General features: G+C 30.8%; 1 protein-coding gene across 9 annotated transcripts in view; it reads left to right on the plus strand.

The window, feature by feature from the left end:
- The window catches only part of Axn (protein axin), a 143,263-nt gene that overhangs the window by 89,379 nt on the left and 41,892 nt on the right, over positions 1-11,992 (plus strand). The gene's annotated exons all lie outside the window — the stretch shown is intronic.

The following is an 11,992-nucleotide window of genomic DNA, read 5'->3' on the forward strand; positions in this document are numbered from 1 at the left end:
GTGAGTAGTCTCCTACAATTCTTGTTTCTAGATGTATATTTAGTACTTAAATCACACCTGGTTATATTTATTAACAACTTGTCACCAGTCTACCCACATGTATATTTCCTCATATTGTTATTATTAATATTTTATTAATTTTAGTTGTTCTATATACTTTATAAACTTAACAAGTGTTTTGAAATGTTTATTATTTTTAATGTTTGTGTCTTGTTTTCTCATTTAGCCCCTACGAAGCCCTGCAAAGTAGGACGAAATGTTGGTTAACAATAAATTATTTTTTGTTACTATTTTAATAACTTTATTGACCGTTCATTTATTATAACACATTTTGGAAAGAGATAATGAACTAAAATAATTTATTGTAGGAAGATAGTCCGGATGGCGGTGAATAAAGTTACTGAAATAATAGAAAAACTATTGTTCACCAACGTTTCATAATACTTTGCAGGGCTTCGTCAAGGCTGTCCTTGTTTTAAAAGCCCCGATGAAGCCCTGCAAAGTGAGGCGAAACGTTGATTAACAATAAATAGTTTTTCCTAGTATTTTGTTACCTTATTTGACCGTCATCTGAGCTATCTTCCTACAATCTACTTCATACGGTCTACTGCCATGTTCCACTATAAAATAATTTATATATTAAGATTTTAAGGTGAAGGGAACTTTCTTCAGAATATTATCAATGCTCTATATTTGCTTTCACAACGTTTCGGGCTGTTTCCTTATCTTCTAGTACTATTATTCCTACAATTACAACATTTATCAACAATTTATATGAATTAGAATTAGAACATATACCTATTTTTTCCTTATAGTTATATACATCTATATCCTTTACGAAATTTTTGTCGTCATAGTTACGTAATAAAAAACTCTTACACAGTCTTGTTTAAACAAAATCATTAAACGTTGGTACATCCATCTGTCCTTTTAGCGCAAATCTAAGTTAAGATATTCAAGATTTTTTTTTTTGGACATATCAATATTTCCTTATCCTGTTTATTCTACTTCCCTATTAATATCTCTTTCATAAATTTAGCTACTTCAATTGACTATTATAGTTCTGAAAGGGAAAATTTTTATTTTAAGTGGTGTTACTGATTCTATTTGTCTCTACTTATATGTCGAGGCTGTTTATTAAAGTTTTTTTGTTTCTGTTTGGTTAAAATGTATTTAAAATTTTAAATAAACCTTGCATACCTAAATACGAACAACAGGCTTAACACATTACTTGACTTATTGTCATAATAAAGTAAAAATCTTTTTAAAAAATAGTCAGGAATTTAAAATATAATTATAAGTATTCTATTAATAAATAAGAAACAATAATTATTTTAATTTCTATAGCCTTCAGCGTGCACTAGAAGAATCAAAAGTAAGTGTATAAAGGAAACCGTAAACGTGACAGAATCCAAACAGAGGCGAAGGAAGCTTTGAAGGCTGGGAGTCGCTTTGATCTGCTCAGTTTACTCTTAATGTGGCTTAGAGAAAAAATCTCATTAAATTAATCTTATAACGCCAGCTGTTAATAGAAGAGTCGGAAAGGCGAACTCTAAAATATCTTTGATACACTAAGCAAGGCGAGTCGTGGGAGGAGTGCATTACGGAAGTCTGTAACTTTATAAGATTTGATAAGGGGTTGTGATTTAAGAACAGTTTTTACAAGACGGGTGTCACCTTATTTAAAAAGAAATACAGGAAAAAAATATGATAGTGGTGGAGGGAAAAGACGGGAGGTAAATATAATAATTTATATATATACGTGCATAACCCGTTAGTTAGAAGTAGGAAAATAGCGGAACCAAGAAAGTGCTTTGAAAAAGTTAGAATACCCTCCCTACAACCTCATTTCTAAATTAATTAGGAGGATAAAGATAAGAGAAAAAAAAATGTTTACAAAGATAATAAAAATAGTTTGTATTTTTAATTTAATTTATCTTCATCCTTATTATTATTTTCCAGTTTTTAATAGTTTGTATTCCTTCACCTTTACATCTGGGCCCTGTTTCATAATAAAGTACAAACTAATACTATTAGTCTTGTAGATTTATCTTAATTCAATTATATCAAATTGTACAACAGTAACTTGTACTTTATTATTTTTTAATTCCTGATATATCACTAATAGTCATCCCTATCATGAAAAAAATAAGTATTAGTATTATTAACACACTAATTTCTACACTTGTACTATGAACTAATACTATTAGCTTTCATTATGAAACAGCAGGGCCCTGTTGTATGTCACTCCTTTACTTTTATATTGACTCTACTTTCTAGACCTATTATATGAGTCGAAACGTCAGCTATGTTTTCTTCTTCTTGGCTTCCATCTCTTTAAAATTACAATACTGTTAATTATTTATATATTTATTTTAATTTTCTAAATTCACCACGCTAAAATTTTACCGTATATACCAGAATCCATAATTCCTGTTTATAAGTTTGACTTATTAATAAGAGTTCGGTGACTGATTCATAATACTTCGAGTAATGGAATTATCCCTTGGTACTATGCCAATGATGTTTTAAGTTTACTGTTAACAAGAAAATTATATCGATACTCCAGAAATCGTGTACGGTAGTATCGATCCCTTTTCCTACTCTCGGGAGCGATAGATTTTGACAAGTGAGGTAACAAAAGAAAGTAAATTTTAAGGAGAAGTTGCAAATCTCAATTTCGATTAATAATTCCTTACTGGAACTTAAATTAAAAGTTATTAAAAAAAAGTGAGAGGTTTCAAAACAGAGTTAAGTCGGCAGATGGAGACCGCCAATTACGATAGCTGTTTTATTTTCTTGAGTTCTTCTTTTTGTTAATAGCGAATGATCGAATACCTAAACTGCTAGTCCACTTTTTTGTTAAATTTTTCTTTTTTTCTTAAAGTAGTATGATTTTTTTAATAACCTATTGTACAAATACATTGATAAATAATATATTTCAAAATAGAAAAATTTCCGTCTTAATTCATGGAACGTTTCATTATTTTCATATTGGGTATTCACTGATTCAGTTAGTTCGTTCGTTTCATTAACTTTTAGTAAAAATAGTTGAAACACCAAAACACTAGGTCCACTGCGCTATGGTTGCCATGGGATACTCACACGTTTATTTTTTTCCCAGGCCTAATACAGCAAAATATAAATATACAAAAAAAACAATATTAGACAGATCTTGCTCTTGAGTAAGAACCAAGTAGTGTTGTATATAAGTAGTGTTATTACTTATTACATAAACTGTTCCTTAGAGATAATCATTATAAAGTATTCGGCTTTACCAATTGTGTATGTTGAATATATGTATATTCTTAATAATATTATATTCTTTATATGAATGTGCATATCATTTATGTATATTTAAAAATAAATTAAAGATTAGAAATAAACATATCTAACGCGAGTGTTCTCTCAGGTGCAAATATACATAATTAATTCATGTATAATATTATAAAATAATGTTTATATTTTAACAAGTATCTTTTTTCGTATCGTCCTGTGGAAAAAATAGTTTATCAAAAGTACCAAGATAGTACAATGGACTAATTATTGTAATAGTCGAATATAGAACAGAAGAGAGAAACATATCTTTTGAGTTGGCAAGAATAGAGCTGGCAGTGGGTTAGAGAGAAGTGGCAACAGCAGGTGCATTCAGCAATCATTCTTTGCCATTCCTTAACTGATTGTTCTCAAGGAGGTCTGTGTCGCCATTTATTTTGGGGCATTTTCAAGTTCATACTAGAAAACGAAATATTACTAACCCCTATTTTTAGTTCCAACAAATTTACCAAATTTAATCTAAGGAAGTTATTTATTCTTAAACAATACAGAAAGAATCCTTATTGGCTGTAAAATTTGTATTAAGATTATTGTAGTAGTATTATTAATTGCTCAATCATTGTGGGATGCAATAATAATAAATAAGTAATAACTATATAAATATCTATTTTTTTTATTTATTGAAATTTTTAACTATTAAAAATATATATTAAGTAAAGTTGAAGTTTTCGAAAACACAATAGTATTGTGAAAGAACCACCCAATGGTGGTACTTTAAACATTAATTTAAATTAAAAGGTCCCATGACCATCTTCTTTTCAGACACTTTGGAAGATTATTAGGGGTAGTAATATAAAAATTACTATTTATTTATCATATTAACTCTATTTTTATATTTTATATTTTTATAAGCTAGACAGTAAAGCTACAGTCTCAATTTGAAGTCTTCAACTGAGATAATAGGGATATTCATGATCTTTAGTTTAATATCTTAAATGGAAAATCGTTTGTTAAATGGAGAAATATTTGCTTCTTTTACCTTGTTAAAACGATATAACATATAACATGGTTGAGAGTCTCTTACGAGGTCTGCTAAATGGAAAATGACGTCACCTAACAGACCAGCTGATCTCGTCATCATTTTGTTTGTTGTGTAAGGTTACTTGCTCCTAGTTTGTGTTGTGATTGTGCGTTAGTATTGTTTTGGATGTTTTTAAATCTGATAAAGTAATAAATGACAATGTAATCACAGTTGTCATTTAGCACATCTTGATTCTCTTCCTCACAAGTTAAAAAAACAAGGCACTCAGTATCCAAACTTTCAAACTTCCAATTTTCACTCAATTTAGGCATGTGATAAATTACTTTAATCAAAAACTTAGAAGTAAAGAGTAACATGAAGTTTTGGAAAGAAAGGTTAAAAAACATGTTACATTTTATTTTGAGTTCTGATAATCATCTCTGAGTTCAATTGTTTGCCAAAATATTCGTAGTTTAATGTATAGATTCTCAAATTTTATGTTTATTTTTTTTTTTTTTAATTGCTGAAAAATACAGCAATAAGAAAGGTAGATGATTTCAAAAAATTTCCTTAATCTCGAAAATTATCCTTACAACCTGTTTACCCAACTTCCTGAGAAATAGATGAATATTTATATATTGATAATGATTTCCCTTAATCTGGATTAAAATTGACACAAACACTGTAATCTCAAACTTGTATACGTATATATTGCGATCGTAAATAACCAATTATATACATGATAATTACACTCGATTTAATTGCATAATAACACATAATACCTATAAATTTAATGCATCTTGTAATACGCCGGATATTCCTTAATAACTATAATTAAAACAAATAATGTATTTCATTTCATCATTTTATAAATGCTGATTAATCGGAATTACGGTTAGGAAAAAAGTAAAATTGATAAAGAGAATTTATAAATCGGAACAGAAATGAAAGACGTTCAGTCTAAGCTTCGTATAATATTATAACGTTTTCACGAAACTAATGCTACTTGATAACGGAAATAAGAATAAAAAAAAATTATATATGTTAGTTAGTGATAAAGTATAATAGTGTAAATTGATTGGTATTAAAAGTTTTAATGTTAATGTGAAAAATTGACAAAATGGGGTTATTTTGAACTGAAATTATTGATCCGAGCAGATTAGCGTGCATTAAGTTTTTTTAAAATTGATCAGAAGTGAAATTGTATTTATGATTGTCTTTGAGGATTGCCGAATTGGCCGAAATTTTGGATTTATAATGAAATATAAATGGTTTTGAGACTTAAATTGAATAAAATTTATTTTATTTAAACAATATATATATATATATAGTTCGCACTACCGCGTAACTTATGCTGGTTTTTTAATGAATAAGAATTAAATAATAATAAAACGTTTTTAACTAATGAACAGTAAACTATGCTAGCAATTGCTAATAGTGTGTATTAAGAATATACAAGCGAGGCATGTTCATTGGAAAAGAGAGAAGTGTCATATTTTAATTAATTAATTAGTTAATTAATGAGCCAAAGTTCCTTAACGAGCGATCTTCCAGTATCTTTATTCTGTTCCTTTTTATAATGAAAATAAACTAAATCTAGTCGAAAAAACTCAAAATAACTAAACAAACGTGTGGATAGAGGCGTTTGATGCTTCTTGTCTTTGCGGCAAGTTTAAAGCTTGTAGAGGATTTGTGTGTTCAAATCACTAGAAAATGCTTCCGACCAACTAAGCATGAAAACGACCATGAAATATTAATAAGCCACTTGTGTTTTTTCACATGCCATTTGGCAAGTATCAACAGATGGCAGTGACACTCGACTGATCAAGCAGGCTGTGAATGGAGGGATCAAGGCAGCGGTGGTTGGCCTCTAATTGCCACAGGCTCTCCCCTATGCTCTCTCGTCCCTTCACTTCAGATTATTGTTTAGCTTTATGGATTTAAATGGTATATTTATACTCCCAAAAAACTTGAAAAGCGTAAATAAAAATAAATTTTCTGTAGTTAAGTTGCACAATTGTGACCTTTTAAAAAAAATAATAAAAGAACATTGGTTTTATTCCTGAGTTTCATATATATTGATCCATTGCATTTGTTTTCATTCGTAGAAACCAATAAATAATACAAATTTTTATAGAATTATTTTTCCACATAATAAAAGTGATCTAGTTAACTCTATGGCTCATTTTATCTGTGTTCTGTCTGTCGTGCAATTCATGTAAAATCTCTGAGAAAGTTATGTTACTATACACGATGACAGTAAATCTAGAAAAAATGTTATTTGTTTCCCAAATTTTACATAGTTGTACTTCTCTTTAAAAAAATCGAATGCGCCTTAATAATGGTCTAAATATATTTCTTGTTTCTATTTTTTTTTTTTTCATGACTCCTAAAACATATAAATTAATAACGAGTTAAATGTATTATATACATAGAAATAAATATGCATAAGGAGCTGCATTTTTCCCTTATATTAGAGCGTAATCCCTTTTTAAGGAATTTCTGTTAAAGACAAATTTTTTATTCTTGCAAAAGTATTGAGGAAACGCAAGGGTTGGTGCACGCTGAAAGTTGTTAAAAAAAAGAAGTAAGAAATTAATTCAAACAAAGTACATATAAAAGATATGTTACATATTTTTTTGAGTGTTATTGTAAATCGGTTCAGTTTTTTTTTTTTAATATCAACCAGTCTCATTTTCTTAGGAGTTGAAAATAAAAAATATATTTTAAAAATCGAATTTATTAAAGCTCTTAATATTTTATTTTATTGTTTTTTTATTTATTTATTTTTTAGAAAAATGCAAGAAAGTTAAAAATACAAATTTGTTCTCTAAAACAATCTGCTTTTTTTTTTCTCGTCTCCTTTTTTTTTTTTTTACTAGACCGATTAACGTGCTGTTGGTTAACTGAAATTCTAAAGAATAGTTGGTGGTTCTGTAGTTAACAAAAAACATAATTAGATATTGTATGTGATATCAAATAAAATTAACATTAAATACTCTAAACAAACCTATATTGATAGATTATTTATAATAAAGCCGAAAGTAACATAAGGAGACATAGGACCCCCCTCGACGTCAAACTGGAGACAGCTGGAGCTAAGAAGCGCAGAACGCGACTGGAGTGAAAGCCAGACTGGAGGAGTTAGGCCAGGTGAGGCGGCTCCTTTGATGTCCATCTGTTCCAGGTGTGGCCTTGGCCAGAGCTCTATCAGTACCGCAGCAGCAATTTACTGCCCCCTTCCAACCTCATCCGGTTATATTATTCAAGATGGATGTTCGCGGTGGATTAATTAATAGCATCCAGCTAGGTGCATAATTAGGACGGTCCTTCTCCTATGGGAGAGGGGCTCTTTCCTCGATGGATGAAAAATTTTATTTCCATTGGAGGTAAAGAAACTTGCTAAGAGAGTTAAGCCGGGGAAAAAACAGTTTTGGTAAATTATTTCATAACTTATCTATTGCATATCTGAAAATATTAACTCTCATCTGTCATTGGAATTATGTATAATTCTTACTAGATCGAATCAAAAATGAAAAATTGTACAAAACGGAAATTACATATTTATGGCGGGCATATCTCTAGGATGTGACAGCAACTTTTGCGATTTTATCGATTTTCTCAAGAACGGCTCTAATGATTTTGAATCATCAAGCAGTGTACAATTAAATGGTATTCATGAGCTTTCATGATTGAATAAAAGGTGACAACTGACCAAAACTTTGGTTAACAAGTTTTTTCACTGTCTTCCTACAATTTACTTCACACGGTCAACTACCTCCTTCGATTATGAATATAAATTTTGTTTCTTCTTCAACATTTTGTATTTATTTATTGTTTATTATTTATAACCATGAGAACTGTTGATTAAAAAGAATTAATAATACTTTAAGCATTTTGTTTTTAAATCGTCATTTGGGGCTTAAACTCGAATTTTTATAACAATAGAAAACTAATATTTATTCATAATTATACAGTCTTTAGATTTGTTTTAAAAAATCACAATAGCGATAACTTCTACACGAACACACCGATTTACACAAAACTTTAGGAATTATGTAGGAAGGTAAGTGAAAATTGCGCGATGTAAGAACCCCAACTAGATTTTTTTTCGTATTTTGCATCATCATAGTCAGGGGTCACTTCAGGATGGCCTTCGTTACTCGTTCTCATCCCTAGATTTTTGTTTTCTTTTTTATTCATAATTTAGTTTGGTTATTGTTAATTATTTACCTATGTGTTGAGTGATTTTGTAATATAAATAGTGTCATCATAAATCTCTATTAAATGATCTCATATCTTCAACAAACTGAACGGTTGAACTTGTGACCCTCCATAGAGACGGTCACTATTCTAATCAGATACGAGAGCGGGATTGGTAAGCTCTACTCACTCAAGCATTGTATTAGGTTCTGCCCAGGTTAATGAAATTAATACCTTACCCCAATTATACTGATGAACCTGATTAAATAGCAACTCAATCTAAATGGCTAATGATGCTGTTAATGTGACAAAGTGGGAGGGGTATGCTGTGTGTTCTGTTACGACCGGTGACCTCTGTGCGGCGCTGCAGTCACCGGTTGCGCTCAGAACACCGGATCAAGTACTCACAGGCGTAAGATATATTATTTACTAACTTAATTATATATTTATTAATATTTATAGTATCCAGGGAAACAAAAAATTATTCCATTTTTTTTAAGGGATAACAACCAAAGTTTACTTAAATTAAAACTCTAAATAAATTTTTTTTAAATTATTGAGACTGGTATTTATTGTAAAATAAATCAATTGGTATTCATATTAAGTCTCAACACTTTCATCAATAGTCCAACGTTTCGGCCAATTCAGCCATCCTCAATGACAATCTTTTTTTTTTTTCAATATTTATTTATTGTTATTTACAACTGTACATTATAATACATTTACTAAATCTGATCTAAGTTAAATTGAAGTGTTACAGGCGTGTAGAGAAACTACCCATCGGTAGCACTCCAATGACATTTTACATTAGCTGGTCTCGTGGCCATCTTCTTTTCAGGGGCCTCGGAAGATTGTCAGGAATGGAAGTGGATGCAAGATTAGAAACTAGGAGGTTTGAGTGGTTAGAGAGTTTATAATGGAAGGAGTGATATCTGGTTCTGGCCAAATCGGCAACATATGGAACATTGAGGTCCTGATGGATGACTTGATTTGTGACAAATTAAGGAGCATTAAGGATTTTACGAAGGATCTTGGACTGTAAGGATTGGATTCTGGAGGAATCTGATGGTCTAGTGGAGCCCCAAAGCTCAACACCGTATGTCCAGATAGGACTTATAATAGTCATGTAGATAAGTCTTTTGTAATGGATTGGCAGTTTAGACCGTTTGTCTAGTAAATGTTGCAATAGTCGGAATCTACGAGCAGTTTCTTGTCTTTTTAGTCTTGTGTGAGGATTCCATGTCAGTCGTTTGTCCAGATGTAGTCCTAATGACAATCTTAAATTTAAAGTTACTCCTCATATCGAATTATTGAAAAACTTACTGCAGACTATTCTATCTAGGTTGTTAATAACAGTCGAATCACCCTATTTTCTCACAATTTCATTCAATTAACATAACACTATCAATTACCATATCAACAAATTAGAAAAAGTCAGACATTGAAACTAACAAACGTCGGACATTAAAATAATTTAAAACTATTTCTTCTTCTTTTTTCTGCAACCCTGACCATCTACTTATATTTAAACTAGAAAAAGAGTTTGCCTATTTATTTGCAGACGTTCTGCTCCACTTTGTAGAGCTTCATCAGGGTTAAAAAGCTACTATCGTTGTCTATTTCATATTAATCTTATTTTAATTCTTCTTTTCTTTCATTTTTGTATAATTTTCTTTCCACTTATATTTGCGTAATTTTAATCATACCTTAATTTACCTTTTTGTGTCTTATTATCCTACTTTGTCAAAATATTTGTATTTTGTATATTATTAATTTGTTTTCTTTTGAGCGCACCTCTGATCATCTTCTTCATAATTTGAAATAATACGGTCAATTATTTATATATAAAACCAACAAACGTGGGACATTAAAATAGTTTTAAGCTATTTGTTCTTCTTTTTTTGACCGCAACCCTGACCATCTACTTATATTTAAACTAGAAATATATAATGTTCTTACATAATATCATGCCCATTAAAAGATGTTTTGATATTTTCATTGTTATTTATAAGCCATATATTGCATTAATAATTAACAGTAACAATTATGAGCAATATATTCATTTGAATATCTGTTCGACATTGCCGATATTTTTTTACCAATACTTAAGTTTCATTATTAGAAAGAAGTAAAACGCTTTGGCGGTACAAATTACATTGTTCTGTGAATATGTACACAGCTTGTCATTTGCGATTTACCTGAAAATTGAGCAGGTATTTTTAGGACAGCCCTTTTCTGTAGTACATCTATTTAACAAGCTCGGAATAGACTGCTCTTAGGTACCGACAAACCTACGCTCTAATTACAGACACATTTCCGACTACCTGGAACGGCTATATCTCTTGAGGGTCTGTCCGAGGTGTGAGGTAGGTTCCTGGAACCGCCTCCATCCTTCAGGAGTTCGGAGAAAACATGTCTATCCTTCGCAGGACATTCGTTACGGCTGTTCTGGGCGGTCCTTTTAAGGCCTCAGAGGGTCCTGCTTTTGGCTGTTGGGGGTCCGCTACCCACAGCACCCCCCTACTGTTCGTAGTACAATGAGCGAGAAAAAATCTTTGTTAAAATCTAAGTTTCAATCTAGTTCATTAGTAACAATTTCGGCAAGATGACAAAACCATAATTATTTTTATTATAAAAAACAAAATGCATAATAAATTTAACCATGCTCTTACATATCACTTAGGACCGGTTGCACTATCGCAGTTTAAACTAGGATTTCTCAAATCTCGGGTAAAATAAATAATTATCCATTCTCTGTGGATTGTCATGATAAATAAATGTATCCATGACAATTTTAGCTATTTTTTTCATCTGTAGCTAATTTTTGTCCAACTCTGGCACTTACAGTCTTCTCCATTATAAAACAAAAAGTATTAGTGCTTGTCATTTTTAATTAATATACTTGTATGTATAAACTAGTACTAATAGGCGTCTTCATAAAATAAGACTACTTGATTCACTTTTAGAGCAGAGCTAGGTAACATGTATTTTGTGTTTTTAAAATAGAGGTTATGTTTAGTATCAAGTATAGTGCATCTAAGATAAGTTGGCCTGTAAGGGAGGGAACTCGTGCACACCCCACCCTAACTCCTTCTCCTTCATTCACTTATGATAAATGCAGTAATTTGTGGCTTTTCATATCAGAGGAAACGTGGATTGGACCACTGTCAGCCTCAGTTTTCATGAATTTAAATATGTTTTTGGTTTGAGTGTGGGTAGGTTTTCCCTCTACCTAGTTTACTTCACATGGTAAACTTACAATCTTCCTTTATTACTGAAAAATAGTTTTGAAAAACTGATCGGAGGAATTTCTACTTACAAAGTTGCAGAAATAGGTTGAGTAGAAAAAAGGAAAGGTTAGGAAAGGTAATCCTATCTTGAGGTAAAAGAGTGGGGGTAGGTGGGAGAACGTTTCTATCTGCGTATCTCTCCTCTCTACCCACAGGCAAACTCATCTTAAATGCACCATATTAGTTTGCAAATATATATATA

This window comes from Halyomorpha halys, unplaced genomic scaffold (assembly GCF_000696795.3).
Source record: "Halyomorpha halys isolate HHAL.00 unplaced genomic scaffold, Hhal_1.1 Scaffold876.1, whole genome shotgun sequence".
Lineage (NCBI taxonomy): Eukaryota > Metazoa > Arthropoda > Insecta > Hemiptera > Pentatomidae > Halyomorpha > Halyomorpha halys.